The sequence below is a fragment of the Lemur catta genome, chromosome 10 (genome assembly GCF_020740605.2).
Source record: "Lemur catta isolate mLemCat1 chromosome 10, mLemCat1.pri, whole genome shotgun sequence".
Classification (NCBI taxonomy): domain Eukaryota; kingdom Metazoa; phylum Chordata; class Mammalia; order Primates; family Lemuridae; genus Lemur; species Lemur catta.
The window spans coordinates 36,493,431-36,507,409 of record NC_059137.1 but is presented as its reverse complement, the minus strand read 5'-3'; the positions used below and the strand labels follow the sequence as shown (position 1 = coordinate 36,507,409).

General features: G+C 42.7%; 1 protein-coding gene and 1 long non-coding RNA gene across 5 annotated transcripts in view; one reads left to right on the top strand and one right to left on the bottom strand.

Moving 5' to 3' along the window:
• Positions 1 to 13,979, top strand: part of RUSC2 (RUN and SH3 domain containing 2) — a 54,603-nt gene that overhangs the window by 11,696 nt on the left and 28,928 nt on the right. Inside the window, exon 1 of one of the 3 annotated variants that reach the window (XM_045562875.1) lies at positions 7,236 to 7,368. The exons of 1 other annotated variant lie outside the window; for it this stretch is intronic. The gene's annotated coding sequence lies outside the window, so the exon portion shown is untranslated. Of the gene's footprint in view, positions 1 to 7,235; positions 7,369 to 8,343; positions 8,643 to 13,979 lie in introns of those variants that run through there. One more of the 3 variants, XM_045562876.1, reaches the window with a different exon arrangement.
• LOC123646170 lies at positions 1,629 to 10,085 on the bottom strand. Of its 2 annotated transcripts, none has more exons than XR_006737814.1 (4): positions 9,945 to 10,085; positions 4,152 to 4,267; positions 2,973 to 3,038; positions 1,629 to 1,656 (listed from the first exon to the last, which is right to left on the bottom strand). It is a non-coding gene; the product is annotated as an uncharacterized LOC123646170 (long non-coding RNA). The 2 variants fall into 2 exon arrangements; XR_006737815.1 differs by lacking the exon at positions 9,945 to 10,085 and adding an exon at positions 4,968 to 5,101.

Here is a 13,979-nt window from a genome sequence, read left to right as displayed (position 1 = left end):
CCCAGAGGTAGGCTGGCCAAGCAGGAAATTCCAGGCCCTTTTCCTGAAACTCTAAATAACCCTAGGAGTTTCTCCAGATAGAGTTGGAAATGCTCCCATGGAGGAGAGTTGGGTCTTATGTAACTTTATAGACAACCCTTTTTAGGAAAAAACAAATTGTTTCTCAGCTAGTGCTGGACTTTCTGAGACACATCCTGCATTCTTTCCTAGCTGCTCAGCAGCCCCCATTGGAAGCAGCTAACAGGACAGGGTTGAAGACTGGTGAGGTTAAGGGGGGAGCTGGGGAGACAGAGGGAGGGAGGGATGTCTGTCATTCCGGCTGGAACATGCTGTTCTGGTTCTCCTGCTGCGGCTCCCACTGCAGTGGAGGGCGCCCGATGCTGGCCGTGAAGAGCCCTGGGAGAGCTGTTCCTGGGATACTTCCCTGGCACATCCCAGAAGCCAGCCACTGTGTCCCGTATATCCTCTTCTGCACTCCTCACCCCAACAAGGAGGACTAGAAGTGTGTATAAATGTGTCCACAGCTATAATGAACCAAATTCTGCTCTGGAGAAAGAAATTTTTCCAGTTTAATTTGGTGAAGATTCAGTTCCTCCTTAGTTCAGTTCAGTAAACATTTTAAGCAGCTACCATGTGCCAGGCTTTAGGCTAAGTTAAGTGACTACAAAGATAAAGAACTTAGCATGCAACCAAGGAGGTAAAAGAAAATGTATATAAATAGTTATAATATACTTCCTTGCTGTATAGTCCTTAGTGCTTTATGTAATTCTTATATTCTTAACTCTTCTGTAAAGATCAGAATCAGGTTTATGTTCACCTGTGAACTGATATGCTAATTCAAGGTAAACAAAGACAGGAAACTCTCCTGTCTTCAGTTGTGACTGTTATTTTACTAATTTTTTTCATGAAGGGCACAAGTTGCAATATTCTCATCTTAATTGTTTTTATTTCCATAATTTTCTCAAGCTAATAAAAAGCACATTAGAATTTTGAATATAATTTGAATCTTCTAAAATAACATTTATCTTTCTCAATGAATTTATAATTTTCCCTAGGGCATGCCTGTAGCTTTTGCTTCTTCCTTGAAATAAGGTATTGGGTATTCAGTAGGCACTCAATAAACACTTGTTGTCCCAATAAAGGTATCTGTCCTCTTTGAGGCTGTGAGTGGGTAGTCCCTCGTGTCTCCTGTACTGATGAGGCCCACGAGGCCCAGGCTTTCAGGGCTGTGAGCATCCCAGATGGCCCAAGTCCATCAGCCCATTGACTACCAGAAAACTCGGAAATCACAGATAAACAAAATGAACACAATGTGTTTTATTTATTTATTTATTTATTTATTTATTGAGACAGAGTCTCGCTCTTTTGCCCAGGCTATAGTGCCGTGGTGTCAGCCTAGCTCACAGCAACTTCAAACTCCTGGGCTTAAGCAATCCTTCTGCCTCAGCCTCCTGAGTAGCTGGGACTACAGGCATGTGCCACTATGCCCGGCTAATTTTTTTCTATTTTTAACTGTCCAAATCATTTCTTTCTATTTTTAGTAGAGATGAGGTCTCGCTCTTGCTCAGGCTGGTCTCGAACTCCTGGCCTCGAGCAATCCTCCTGCCTCGGACTCCCAGAGTGCTAGGATTACAGGCATGAGCCACCACGCCCGGCCTGTTTTTTAAATAAAAATGGGAACATACTATGAGTTGTACTTTGTAAATTGCTTTATTTAAAAAAAAAAAAACAACCCTATGCCATGAACATAATTTCATCCTGGCAATTATTCTAACACAATGTTTTTTAATGTTTTGTAGAGTATTTCATTGCATGAATTGCAGCATAATTTACTTAACCAAAATATTAATGAGGGGACATTTAGAATATTTAAAAATTTCTTTGTTTTTAGAAATAACGCTTCAATGAATAGCCATGTATATGTATAAAACTTTATGTGCTTTTATAATGTTATTTTTCTTAAATACATTTCATAGAAGTAAACTAAAGAGTATGTTTATTTCAAATTTTGCTACATATTGCTTGGGGGCCATCTTCAAAATTTCATTCATTCATTCAAAAATACTAACCTATTGTGTATGCCAGACACTGCTAGATGCTGAGTATGTAGCAGTAAATAATGATAGAGTTCCAGTCCATGAAGTTTGCTGTCTAATATCAGACATGGAATAAACAATTATAAAACCCAATACAGAGAAATGCAAGGTGCTTTGGAAGCATACAACCAGGGCACATAATGTAGTCTGGGAAGAGCCATTGAACTTGTAATATTTTAGCTGAAAACCTAAAGGATGGTTAGGAGTTAGCCAGACAAATGGAGAGTCAGTGTTCTATTCAGTACAGAGGTGATGGTATAACTGCAGGGCAAAAGAAGAGACTGAAGAGGTAAGTTATGGAGGGCAGAGTATACCTTTACGGAGTTTGGATTTTATGGAAAGCCTTTGAAAGGTTCTTAAGCAAGGGCATGAAGTTTATAAATAAACTTCATTTTCCAAGGATGACTCTAGGGAAGGAGGTTGATGTAGGAATTCAGACAAGTGATAAGTATAGGCTTGTCTTTAGTAGTGGTAGGAATGGAGAAGGGTGAATAGAATCAATAAGACTTGGTTATTATTGGGATGTGGTAGGATGTATAAAATAGAAATATGAGTCATAGAAACCCAAACTTGGTGACTTAAATTTAAGATGGAAGTTTGCTTCTTTCCCAACAACAACAAAAATCCAGAGGTCATCAGTCTTGGGCTGGTATGGCAGCTCCGCATTTATTAGAGACCCAGGCCCCTTCCAGTTTTTTGCTCTGCTATCCCTAGGCCATCTTTATGGTCCAGAATGGCTTACTATTAATACAGCTCTTGGTCATCACACCTACCTTCCTAGCTGCAGGATGGAGGAAGAAGGATGTACCCTGTTCATCATAAAAAGACTACCCACACAACAGTTCCACCATAACTTAGTCAAATGGCCACACCTACCTGCAAGAAAGGTGGAAACCGAGAATTTCCATTGGGCAGCATTGTACCCAGCTGAATATCGGGATTCTGTTAATTTGAAAGAGAAAAGGAAAATGGATATTTGATTACCAACTAACAGTCTGGGGAAGGAGGGGAGCTAATTCAATTCAGCCAAATTGTTTACAAAATAACATAGGTTAGACAAAGATATACACATACCACTGTTGAAAAGAGACTTATTTGCCTCTAGGCAAAGATACAACATTAAAATTCTATTTTATTCTTGTAAAGAATAAATAAGTGCTAGCTCAAATAATACCCCAGCTTAAGTATGAATATAGCTGTATGGAATCACTGCCACATGAAATTGTCATGCTTGTGATTTTTTTTTTTTTTTTTTTTTTTTTTGAGACAGAGTCTCACTGTGTTGCCTGGGCTAGATTTCAAATTTCTTTCTATTTTTTTTTTTTAGTAGAGATGGGGTCTCACTCTTGCTGAGGCTGGTCTTGAACTCCTGACCTCGAGTGATCCACCCGCCTCGGCCTCCCAGAGTGCTAGGATTACAGGCGTGAGCCACCGCGCCTGGCCCATGCTTGTGATTTTAAGTACCTTGTCATTCACTAATATTCAGACTATAGAACAGGGCATACCAACATATTCGACCTTAAACAGGACCCAAGTTGAGGCTTTTGCTTATTGTTCGTTTCCACCAAGGATATTAACAGTGTATCAGATTCAAAAGAGCAAAAGAACAAAGGCTTTGGAATGAGTGAGACAAAAGTTATAAGCCCAGCTCTCCTACCTCCTAGCTCTGTGATCTTGGATAAAGTTAATCTCTGCAAGAGACTCAGTGTCCTCAACTGCAAAATAGGAATAATAATATCTACTTCGAATGGTTATTGTGAAGATTAGAAGTGCATTTATGGGTAACATAGCATGGTGGGTAACATAGTAGATAATAAATAATAACTGATATTGGTGTAAACATTACTCTTTGACATTAAGTCATTTGTTCCCTTCTAGTTCATGGTGTATGGGGAGGTGTAACTCCAAAGGTGCCTAACCATTTGTACACCATTCTTAGTTTGCCTCCCTGTTTACCGAGCCTATAACTATTTATGATAGTGCCTAGATTCACAGTCCTCAGTCTTTGCTCAAAATGAACTCACCCCTACCCTCATGCCTTTCATCCATACTCACTGTGTCCAGATCCCTCCCTCTGTTGATGGTTCCCTCACTGTCCGTGATCATACCACATATAGAAGTAGAAGGGGACAGAGCTGGGGCTGGAGCCAATTCAAGCATGGATTTGGAACCTGGGAGCAGGAAAAAAGGTCTGTAGAGGCATGGGATAGTATTATTAAGCAGAAATAGAAAGATGAAGATGGTATATGTTTTATTCTGCACTCCAGAATGACAGTGCAATAAGCTAAATTCCACAGATGCTTTTTTTGAAGTGCTTTATGTGAGGGAAATTAGCTAGTCTCTCGGCTCCAACACAAATAACCTCAGGATTCTTCCTTCACATTCCTCAGTGGCTCCTTAGCGGGGAGCTGCCTCTGAAATGTCAGCCCCGTGGGAAGAGGAAAGAGGGTCTCTAGGCAGGCCCAACAGGGTCAGAATTTGGGGATATAGACCTTGCATGGAGGGGCCTTTACAGTCTAGAGTAGGGGTCAACAAATTATGGCTCGTGCTTGGGTGTTTTTGTACAGCCCACAAACTAAGAATGGTTTTTACATTTTTAGAGGTTTGTTAAAAAAAAGAAAGAAAGAAGTATATTATACATTTCAGAGTCACTGAATGTAAATGTCAAATATTCTCACCATAAAAACTAAGTATTTGAGGTAATAGATATGTTAATTGTCTTGTTTTAATTATTCCACATTGTATGCATAAATCCTAACATCACTTTATGCCCCGTAAATATATACAATTATAAATTGTCAATTTATAAGAAAATTTTAAAAAGAAGATTATGTGGCAGAACTATGTGACCCACAAAGCCTAAATATTTACTGTCTGGCTCTTTATAGAAAGAGTTCGCTGATCCCTGACCCAGGGGCTCCTTCTCTGAAAGGAGGTGGGTATCACCAGAGGCTGCAGGAGGTTTGAACATCTGTTCTGAATCTGCATGGTAGCCACCTGCAGAAAAAGAGGTGTTAGTGTGTTAGTGTCAATAAAGAATAGATTTCTATTTCTCCTCCAAGAGTTCTGGAGACCTGGCAAACTAACCCCACGCTGAGGGATTGCTGGGCTAGAAAGAGTGAAGGCTTGTGCTGAGTTTAGAATACAGTATTGCCTTTGTTCTAACTGAGCAGTGGAATACATCCTTTTATTAACGTTGCTTTCTCAGGCCTTCTAGGCCAAGTCCAGTAAGTCTTGCTGCTGCATACTGTGTCCGCGGGATAGAGGCCTCAGGTCAGTGTCCTGGGCCCAGGCGCAGGGGAGAATTAGGTTTGTGACTCCTAGATAGACAAGGCGGGGCGGGGTGGAAGTGGTTTTTTCTGCTTGCATATTTCTACCTTTTCTATTACACGTTAGTGGAAATTAATACCTTATGTCTAGGTAAGCAGATTCCTAACTATTTCACCTGTTCCTCAAACCAGAGGTGAGGATTTTAGGCCTGAAGGAAGGGCACTGCCCCTCTGGGCACACACCAGGCCCATTAACAGCACAGCCACAGTGCCCAAGAAGAGGGAAAGCCCAGGAGGAAGAAGGCCAGGGCGCTCTCCCTGTATGCGTGGGTGCCAAGCATGTTTCTGAAATACTTCAGTCCAAAGGCTTTACAGCATTTACATTTCCTGTGACTTATTCTTTTTACTTTTATTTTTGCTTGCCACAACACCCTAAGATGGATACAATTAGCCCCTTTTCCCGGTGGTAAACCTAGAGTTTTGAGAGGACAGGTCCCCTGCCCCAGATGACTCAGCAAGTCAGAGAAGAAGCCAAGAATACAAGCAGTGTTCTTCTCCTTGGGCAGCCTGCCACTCACTGTCCTAGGCATGCGCAGCCTCCAGATGGAGCTGAGATCAAACTCCTTTATCACTAGTGATCAAATCTGGGTGTTTCTGAGGCTGCATTGTTGTTCTGATGACCAGATGGATAAGCCTTGAATGACACGAAAAAATGTATTAAAGGAATCGTTCACCAGCCTGACTTCCTGCTAGCACCCGGGCTCCTTAAGGTATTGGTATGTTGTGTCACTGACGATGGCGATGAGTCAGCCACAGGCAGGAAGATGACTGTTTCTGTGCACTTGGTTATTTACTTTGCACTTCAGCATTCCTACCTGGTGTGTGGTACATTTTTGTCATGCCACCGCAGTCTGCTGTGCACGTGGCCCCTCATTAGGCCAGTTGACATTTATTTACATCAGCTGTCCAGCTGTCAGCCTCCTCTCAGTCCTGTCTGCCTGGTGGGGCAAACAGAAACTGTCAGAAGCTGCCTTTCAGGGAGACGAGTGGGATATCCACAGAGTTCCAGATACTGTGGTCAAAGTGTAAAGTCTCTGAAACCCCAGTCTCTAGGCGTTGGGGGGATAAAGAAGCTTTCTGGAAAGATTATCTGGGCATTGGCTCCTGGCCAGTGAAGGATGATTTCTTGGTGCTTCTATCTGAGTGTGTCATGTCTGGGAAAGAAGCTCTGATGACACAGATTTTCAAGGAATTTGATATACCCGCTAAAAACCATGCAAGTCAATTGAGGACCAGCCTAACCCATCCTTTGTCCCAAATTCCTATGACACCCTCCCAAGCAGGCTTTTTCCTTTTCTTTACAATGTCAGCACTCACTGCACTGGTCTGGGACTTGTGACAGACAAGGCTGAGCTTCCGGTTAGTTGAGTGGCAGTCTTTCCTTGATTTTATTAAGATCATTTCAATGCAGCCAATTTGTGTGTATGTATATGTGTGCCCTGTCCAAAACAACAGGGCCGACTTCACTCAGGAGAATGCTGTGAGCAACAGCTTTCAACTTGAAGTCCACCTGCTCCCAGAGATTTGACACTAGACTACTGGACATAGGAGAGCTCTGTTTGTTCCCCTTCCCCGTCCCTGTTAATGCTGAACTGTTGTCAAAGAGGCCTGCTTCCTCCAAAATCCAACTTAGCAACCTGGAGAAGACTGAGGCCACTCGTGGAGCAGGAAGCTGCCCTAGATTTGGGCAGTAACCAGTAGAACTTGATACTGACGCCAGAGTGTAAAAATAAACACCTCCTACAGTTCTGTCTTAATCCATTGGCATCAGAGTTGCTATTATTAACCCATAGGCCTCACAGGCAGCTGTGATGGGCAGACAACAGCTTGGACAGACCCACCCTGCCAACTTGGAATCATACTCTTTCTCCCCTTCACCTACTAGGATCTGATCTGGGGCCCCAGGAGCAGCACCATCAGTCTGGGAGCATGCCCTACAACAGGTAATACTAGAGGTGGATTAGTGTCTTTGTTTGGGGAGAACCTTGAGGTTCCAAGGGCAGCCTCGCAGTCTAGAGTGTATTGGGCACAGGACAACTGATTCGGTCCTAGTGCAGGGGAGAGAAAAGAGGAACAGGACTCTCCATTTCCTTTGGCTCTTTTACAGAGATTTTGCCTGCCACTTCTCTAGATCTGGAACCTTTAGGTTTCCTGGGAAATTGGGCAAGGAGAGAGGAAAGGACTCCATTGGTCATCTTTCAAAGATACAGTAATAACAGTGACTATTTACCGAGCACTTACCATGTGTCGGATACTTTATGTATAATATCTTAATTTTACCTCAAGCCTTTGAGAGAAAATATCATGACAATTTTACAAATAAGGAAGCTAAAGTTTAGTGAGGTTGAGTGACTTCCCAGAGTTCCACAACTGGCAAGTCGTGTGTCAAATTGGGACCAGCCCTGTCTTAACACAGACTTCCATGCCCTGAATTGTTGTAGAACCTAGATTCCCAAGTACTCAGGACCCACCCAGACTCCAGCACCTGCTTTGTAAATTTTTTGTCTAAATAAAAATTTAAAAATTATTCTCACTTTAAGTTTCATAACTGAAGCAAATAGTTACTGGTGTGCAGAAATGGTCTTCGCTGCCACCTCCTAGTGAGCCAGACCCCTCTGCTGAGAATGTGGCCAGATCATGCTGAGGGAAGGGTGTGCTTGAATGAAGAGATTCCTTGAAGGGCAGCTAGGCTTCCCTCTCCTCCTTCTCCGACCTCTCCCACCCTGGCCTCACAACTGGCTTGTGTAATTCAATCTGGGTTCTTCTTAGAGCCGCTACTGTGCATATGTGGCCTTTTATTTACAGCTTTGGACAAACTGATTGGATAGCAGCTTACCAGCCTGCATGCTTTAGTGCACTGCCTGGGGGGAGGAGGAGCAGAAAACATTTTGGCTTTGCTGCCTAGAGCCCAAGAGCCAAAAGGAGCAGCCAAAGGATGAGCAAGGGGTTGACCGCACTGAACAGTCTAGGAGCAGCATAGGGGCCTTTCTTGTTCGAGCTAACTTGCTCCTGCAAATACACACTGGAGAGCTGTCCTCCAAGCAAAGCAGCCGCCAGCTGGGGCTCTCAGCATCCACCCTGGGGCACTGTCTCTGGGCTTGGTGGATTCCTGCTCCCTTGCTGCTCACCTACACCTAGCATTGGGAGGCTTTGTCCCGTGGGCCTCCCTCACTGCTGCACCCTCCATCCCCTCCTCTGAAGAACTCAGTCTGTCAAGGTAGGAGCTAAATCTTTCCTAATTTCCTGTGGTCCTCCCCCTCTCCCCCTAATATAACCTCAAAAAAGTAGGGTTTACAGCAAATTCTCCATCTCTAGAGACTTATAGCTGTAGCAGTTAGAAGCCAAGCACCTGGGGTGTAGGTGCACGTATGTGTCTGGGTATTCATGCTGGAACGTAGGAGGGTGAGAGGGAGGGCATTTTTTAACACACTGAATAGGAACCTTCCCTTGGGCTCCAGGTTTGAATTTGGCTTAGATTATAATTAGACCTGAAAGGTTCCTTGGGTCTACAGAGGAGTGAAAATAAATAAATATATAGACCTGAAAGGGACCTTAAGAGGTCATCTGGTTGAACCCTCTGCCTCCAAACAGATGCTGTGAGTTGAGCTGAGGGAATCCAGTGGTTAGGCTGGTGGAGAAAGTCATATACTTGCTGGCCCAGTGAGAGGAAGAGAAGAATTTTCTTTCTAGATATATTAATAATTTGTTTTGAGCAGAGAGAGACTCAGGGACAAAGTTAGGTTTATTATCAGATCTTTATAGAATAAGGGAAGGTGACCTTGTAAGCTCAGTGACAGTCAGTGGCTCTAGTTTATTCTTTTCCTGGGCACGATGTCCCAGTGCTGCGGTCTCCATTCATTGAACTGGGGCCTTTTACCTGTTAGGCTCGGCAATCGGAGAGGTCCAAGGTCTGAAACCTGTTGAGAGTTCCACCGCTGGATATTCTCTGCCAGTAATTTTTTTTTTTTTTTTAGTGTCCCTACATATTTCCAGTTCAGAAGGGAGGAAATAGACATGGGGAAAAGAAGGTTATGCCCACACCAGGGGCTCCTAGGAAAGAGCCCATTCTGCTTCAGAGCCAAGCCTCTTCTGGAACGTTTGTATTGGACTTTTGGGGGTGGACTTTTAGCTGAACTTTTCTACAACATATGTGAGAAGACAAAAGCAAAGCAAGTTCTGTGCTTCGAAAGAGGACTCTATATTAGGGAGGCCTAATAAGGAAGCAGCTGGTGTGTCTGGGACAGCCCTTCAGCCCCGGCTCCTTCCAGCACTCTCCAGCATGCTGGCTGGCCTCACTTGGAGTCCAAAATAACATGACATTGGCTAGGAACGGTGGCCTCCTCAGCTAGCAGCAGCTACACTCTGCTCAGAGGAAACATAGATGACCTCCTGGGCGTTGGCTGCTGTTCCATTTATGGAATCAGACTCCTGCTGCCATAGCCAGGTGCTCTTAGGCATCTAACAACTTGTTTGTTCTCACTCCAGCTCCGTCCCAGACACCCACAGGAGTCACTCTTACCACCAGTTCTTAAATCTCCAATTCTTCCAGCAGCTCTCACACAGAGATGGGCTTGTCTTACAGGAAACTCAGAGCCTCCATCTAATCTTATGGCCTGTAAAGACAGAGGTCCTTGGCAGGGGGTGGAGGGTAGTTATACAAGCTGACTTTCCTAATTGATATACAAAGTTTATTCTGTTCTGGAAAGTTCAGTTTGCTATTAGTGAAGTTAATCAACATCATTTTACAAATATTTGATTTGGGAGCCATGAAGAAAGAGGAAGAGAAAAGATGTTTCTGTCAGTTAATCATTTATTTCACTCTCCCATCCCCAACCGCCAGCAAGCCATGCTCAGTCCTACCTTTGCCTTTGCCCTTGCCCAGAGGTCTTCAGACTTTCTCTAAGCCCTAGGGTGCCCTGGAGGTGTCTTTGGGGGTCCATACAGTGGGGAGAAGGAGTTGGAGTGTGTGGGTATTCGGTCTCCCCTTTTTCATCCAGAGTAGCTGTGTTTTATGTATTGGGGCTGGAAAAAACCCGATTGCTCTAACCCTCATCTCACATCCTGAAATGTCCTTCTTGCTGTTCTGGCCTCTCCAGAGACATATTGGCAATGATTTTAACAAAATTATGAGTCCCTCAAATTGGGCTATTACCCCTGCACCTCCAGCATAGCGCTACACACAGTGAGAGTGCAGTGCGTGCCCGTGGCTTGATTGCTTGCTTGCTTGATGGATTAATTGACTCACGAGATGATATTAATTAATAGCCTCATGATAATTCTAGACCAGAGAAGAGAGTACAGCATATCATAATTTACTTGGATTTGTTATGATTTGACCTTTGCTACTGGAATCAATCACACAGTCAGGTGAACACTTGGCCAAAAGGAGTTACCTAACTGAGGTGGTTGTTGGCCTAGAGGGTACCTGACTAGGTCACACAAACAAAAGTACTTCCTGTTGATTTTCAAAGAAGAGCGTCCTGAGGGGAAAGGTCAGCAGAGTGGTTTTTGGGACGATGAGGGACAGAGGAGGTGGACTTTTAGCTGAACACACAGATCATATAGTCTTGTATGTTTGTTAGTACTGCTTATTTTTGCTAAAAATTACCTGCCTGGACAGTTCCCAAAACTCCTCAGTGTCTTGATTGTGGGAAATACAGAACTTTTTCTCTGCTAAGCTACACTTATAACACCATCTAAGCTGTTTATCTGCAGCCTCCAGTATACATGCGCATATCTTAGGGGCGTGGCTTTATTTTGTTTTTAATTAACATATATGTTTTATAAAAGTTATAATGTATTTCATTTTTAATAAAGCCAAATAACAAAAAAAGGACATTAGTGGAAAAACTGGCCAAATTCAAATGAAGTCTACAAGTTTAGTTAGTAGTAATGTACCAAATGTTAATTTCTTTGTTTTAATAAATGTGCCATGATTAGATAAGATGGTAACATTAGGGGAATTGGTTGAAGGATGTACAGGAACTCTGAGCTATCTTTGCAGCTTTTCTACAGATCTAAATTATTTCAAAATAAATAGTTAACTTTAAAAAATTTATATACAGCAATTTAAAGGTCTTTACAATGAAAAAAAAAAGCCAAACAGTGCCAAATCTGGGATGATCTGAGCATCCAAATCAATAATACCAGTAATGGATTATGACCCATTGAATTTTTTAAAAATCCAAGAGTCTGTACTTATACAAATAAATAAATAAAGACACAAAAGGGAAATCTTTCTTATATTAGAATGCCAACTAATAAATGCACAGGGAATAATAGAAAATTGTCATTTTTCAACCATCATAGTAAGTAACTGATTCAGACAAAAATCATCGGTGAATGCTGAAATGATTGGATGAAAGTCTGATGGGGAACGGGTTATCTATACTTTCTAAGAGTAATCTCCCCATAGCTTGCTTATTAATTACAAACGAGAAAATGGCAACTTTAAAGTGGAGAAACCTGACAGATAACTGTCTTAACCAAGGGTTCAAAGTTAGCATCCTCAAAAAAGCGACAAAAGGATCTCATACGTTGACTTTTGTTTTGTTTTTTTCCTTCTTCTGCGTTGTTTCTGTTTCTCCCAGACTCCTGTTTTCGGGTTTCGTTCTGCTCTTTGCTACATTGGAGGCTGTCCTCAAAAGTCTGGTAATCCTTGCCTGCTGATCCGTATTTAAGAATGAGGCATTAAGAAACTGATCGGAAATTCTATGAGAATGGAGAGGCAAACTTGAATCTGGCAGACTTGTCTGGTGTCTGGCAGTCTGTATCTGACATTCTTTTCTCTGGGGTAGTTCGGCTTCTGCAGAGAAGTAATCTGCCAGGGGCAGGGGTGGGATAAGTCAGTCTGGCTGTTGGTATTCTCCTGAAACAGGAGAAAGGAGTCTAGCAATTCTCTTATGGAGATTTTCACTTACTCCCCCAGTTGTCAGATTGGCGCCTCATCCTGCTTTCTTCTGTGCCCTGTTTTCCCGAGTCTAATGCAGTTCCACTTAAATTTCTCCAGAAAATAAATCCCCAGTTCCCTTAGGAAGCAGGAGAGGGGTGGTCTCCTGACAGTGTGGGCTTGGTGGTGGGGACTAGGGGAGCCTAATTGCTTTTTTTTTTTTTCTGAGACAGAGTCTCACTCTGTCCCCCTGGCTAGAGTGCAATGGCGTCATTGTAGCTCACTGCAACCTGAAACTCCTGGGCTCAAGCAATCCTCCTGCCTCAGCCTCCCTGGTAGCTGGGACTACAGGTGTGTGCCACCACAGCCAGCTAATTTTTCTATTTTTAGTAGAGATGGGGAGACGGGGTGGGGGGCGGCTCTCACTGTTGCTCAGGCTGGTCTCAAACTCTTGAGCTCCAGCAAAACTCGCACCTCGGCCTCCCTGAGTGCTAGGATTACAGCCGTGAGCCACCCTGCCTGGCCGTCTAATCGTGTCTTTTACAGACTTTAATCAACATCCCTATTTTTATCTGCTTAGTACATCATCCCTACTTCCAGAGGTACTTGGTCTCCGATTCCTGAGCCATTCAAGTATTCTACAGGGATGAATCTACCTGCTTCTTTGATGACATCTCCCTTTGTAGACATTGTTGTTTCTAATCTTTGTTCTCCTTTGTTGTTTTTGTTGAGAGTGATTTTTTGAGAGATGATGAGTAGATACTTGACTCCACTTTTGTAAAACTTTAAATTTCATAGGTTCATATGTTATCTTTAAAAATTTTCATGTAAGATTCTGGTTCTGCTACCACTGCAGCCTACTCACGTCCCAAGCAGATTTCTTTCAGACATTTTAGTTCTTTTTCTTACATTTTAAATATTTGTCTTTCTTTTATTCTTATTCGTTCCCCTGTTTTCAAAAATACAAATTGTCTTACTCTGAACAGATTTTAGTAAACTAGATTATTACTACAGCATAAGAGGCTTTTTTTATACTACCTTACAGACAAGTTGCCAAACCATGTGATAAAGAAAGGATGTTACTCATACTCAGCTGGTGGAAATGCTTTGACATTTTCAGAGTTGGGGCCTTCCCAAGAGTGAACATTCAGAACATCAGGTTACAAAGATGCCTAACCTAGCCAGCCAGCAAACTGCCCTCTAAACCCCATGCGTCTTCCTGCACTCAGTATTGCCTCTCTCTCTGCCTATTAGCACCTGCCACCTCTTAGAAAGCCAGGCATGGTGGCTTGCACCTGTAGTCCCAGCTACTCAGGAGGCTGAGGCAGAAGGATTACTTAAGCCCAGGAGTTTGAGGCCAGCCTTGGCAACACAGCGATACTCCATCTCTAAAAAAATAATTAATTAAAAATAAACTCATGTAAGTGTCCTTTGGTTAGAAAGTTTGTACTCTAAAATCCTTTCTTAACTCTTCCTTATTTTATTCACTATTCTTCTTTCCTAAAGAATTGCTTAGTATAATAGATTTTTAAATAAGTATAAATTCATTGCACAAAAACTGATTGAACAGTTGTTATACTCAATAAGATGTATGCAAAGCACAGAGGATACAGAGATGAAAGACATGGTTCTTGCTCCTAAATAGCTCAAATTCTATTTAAGTGA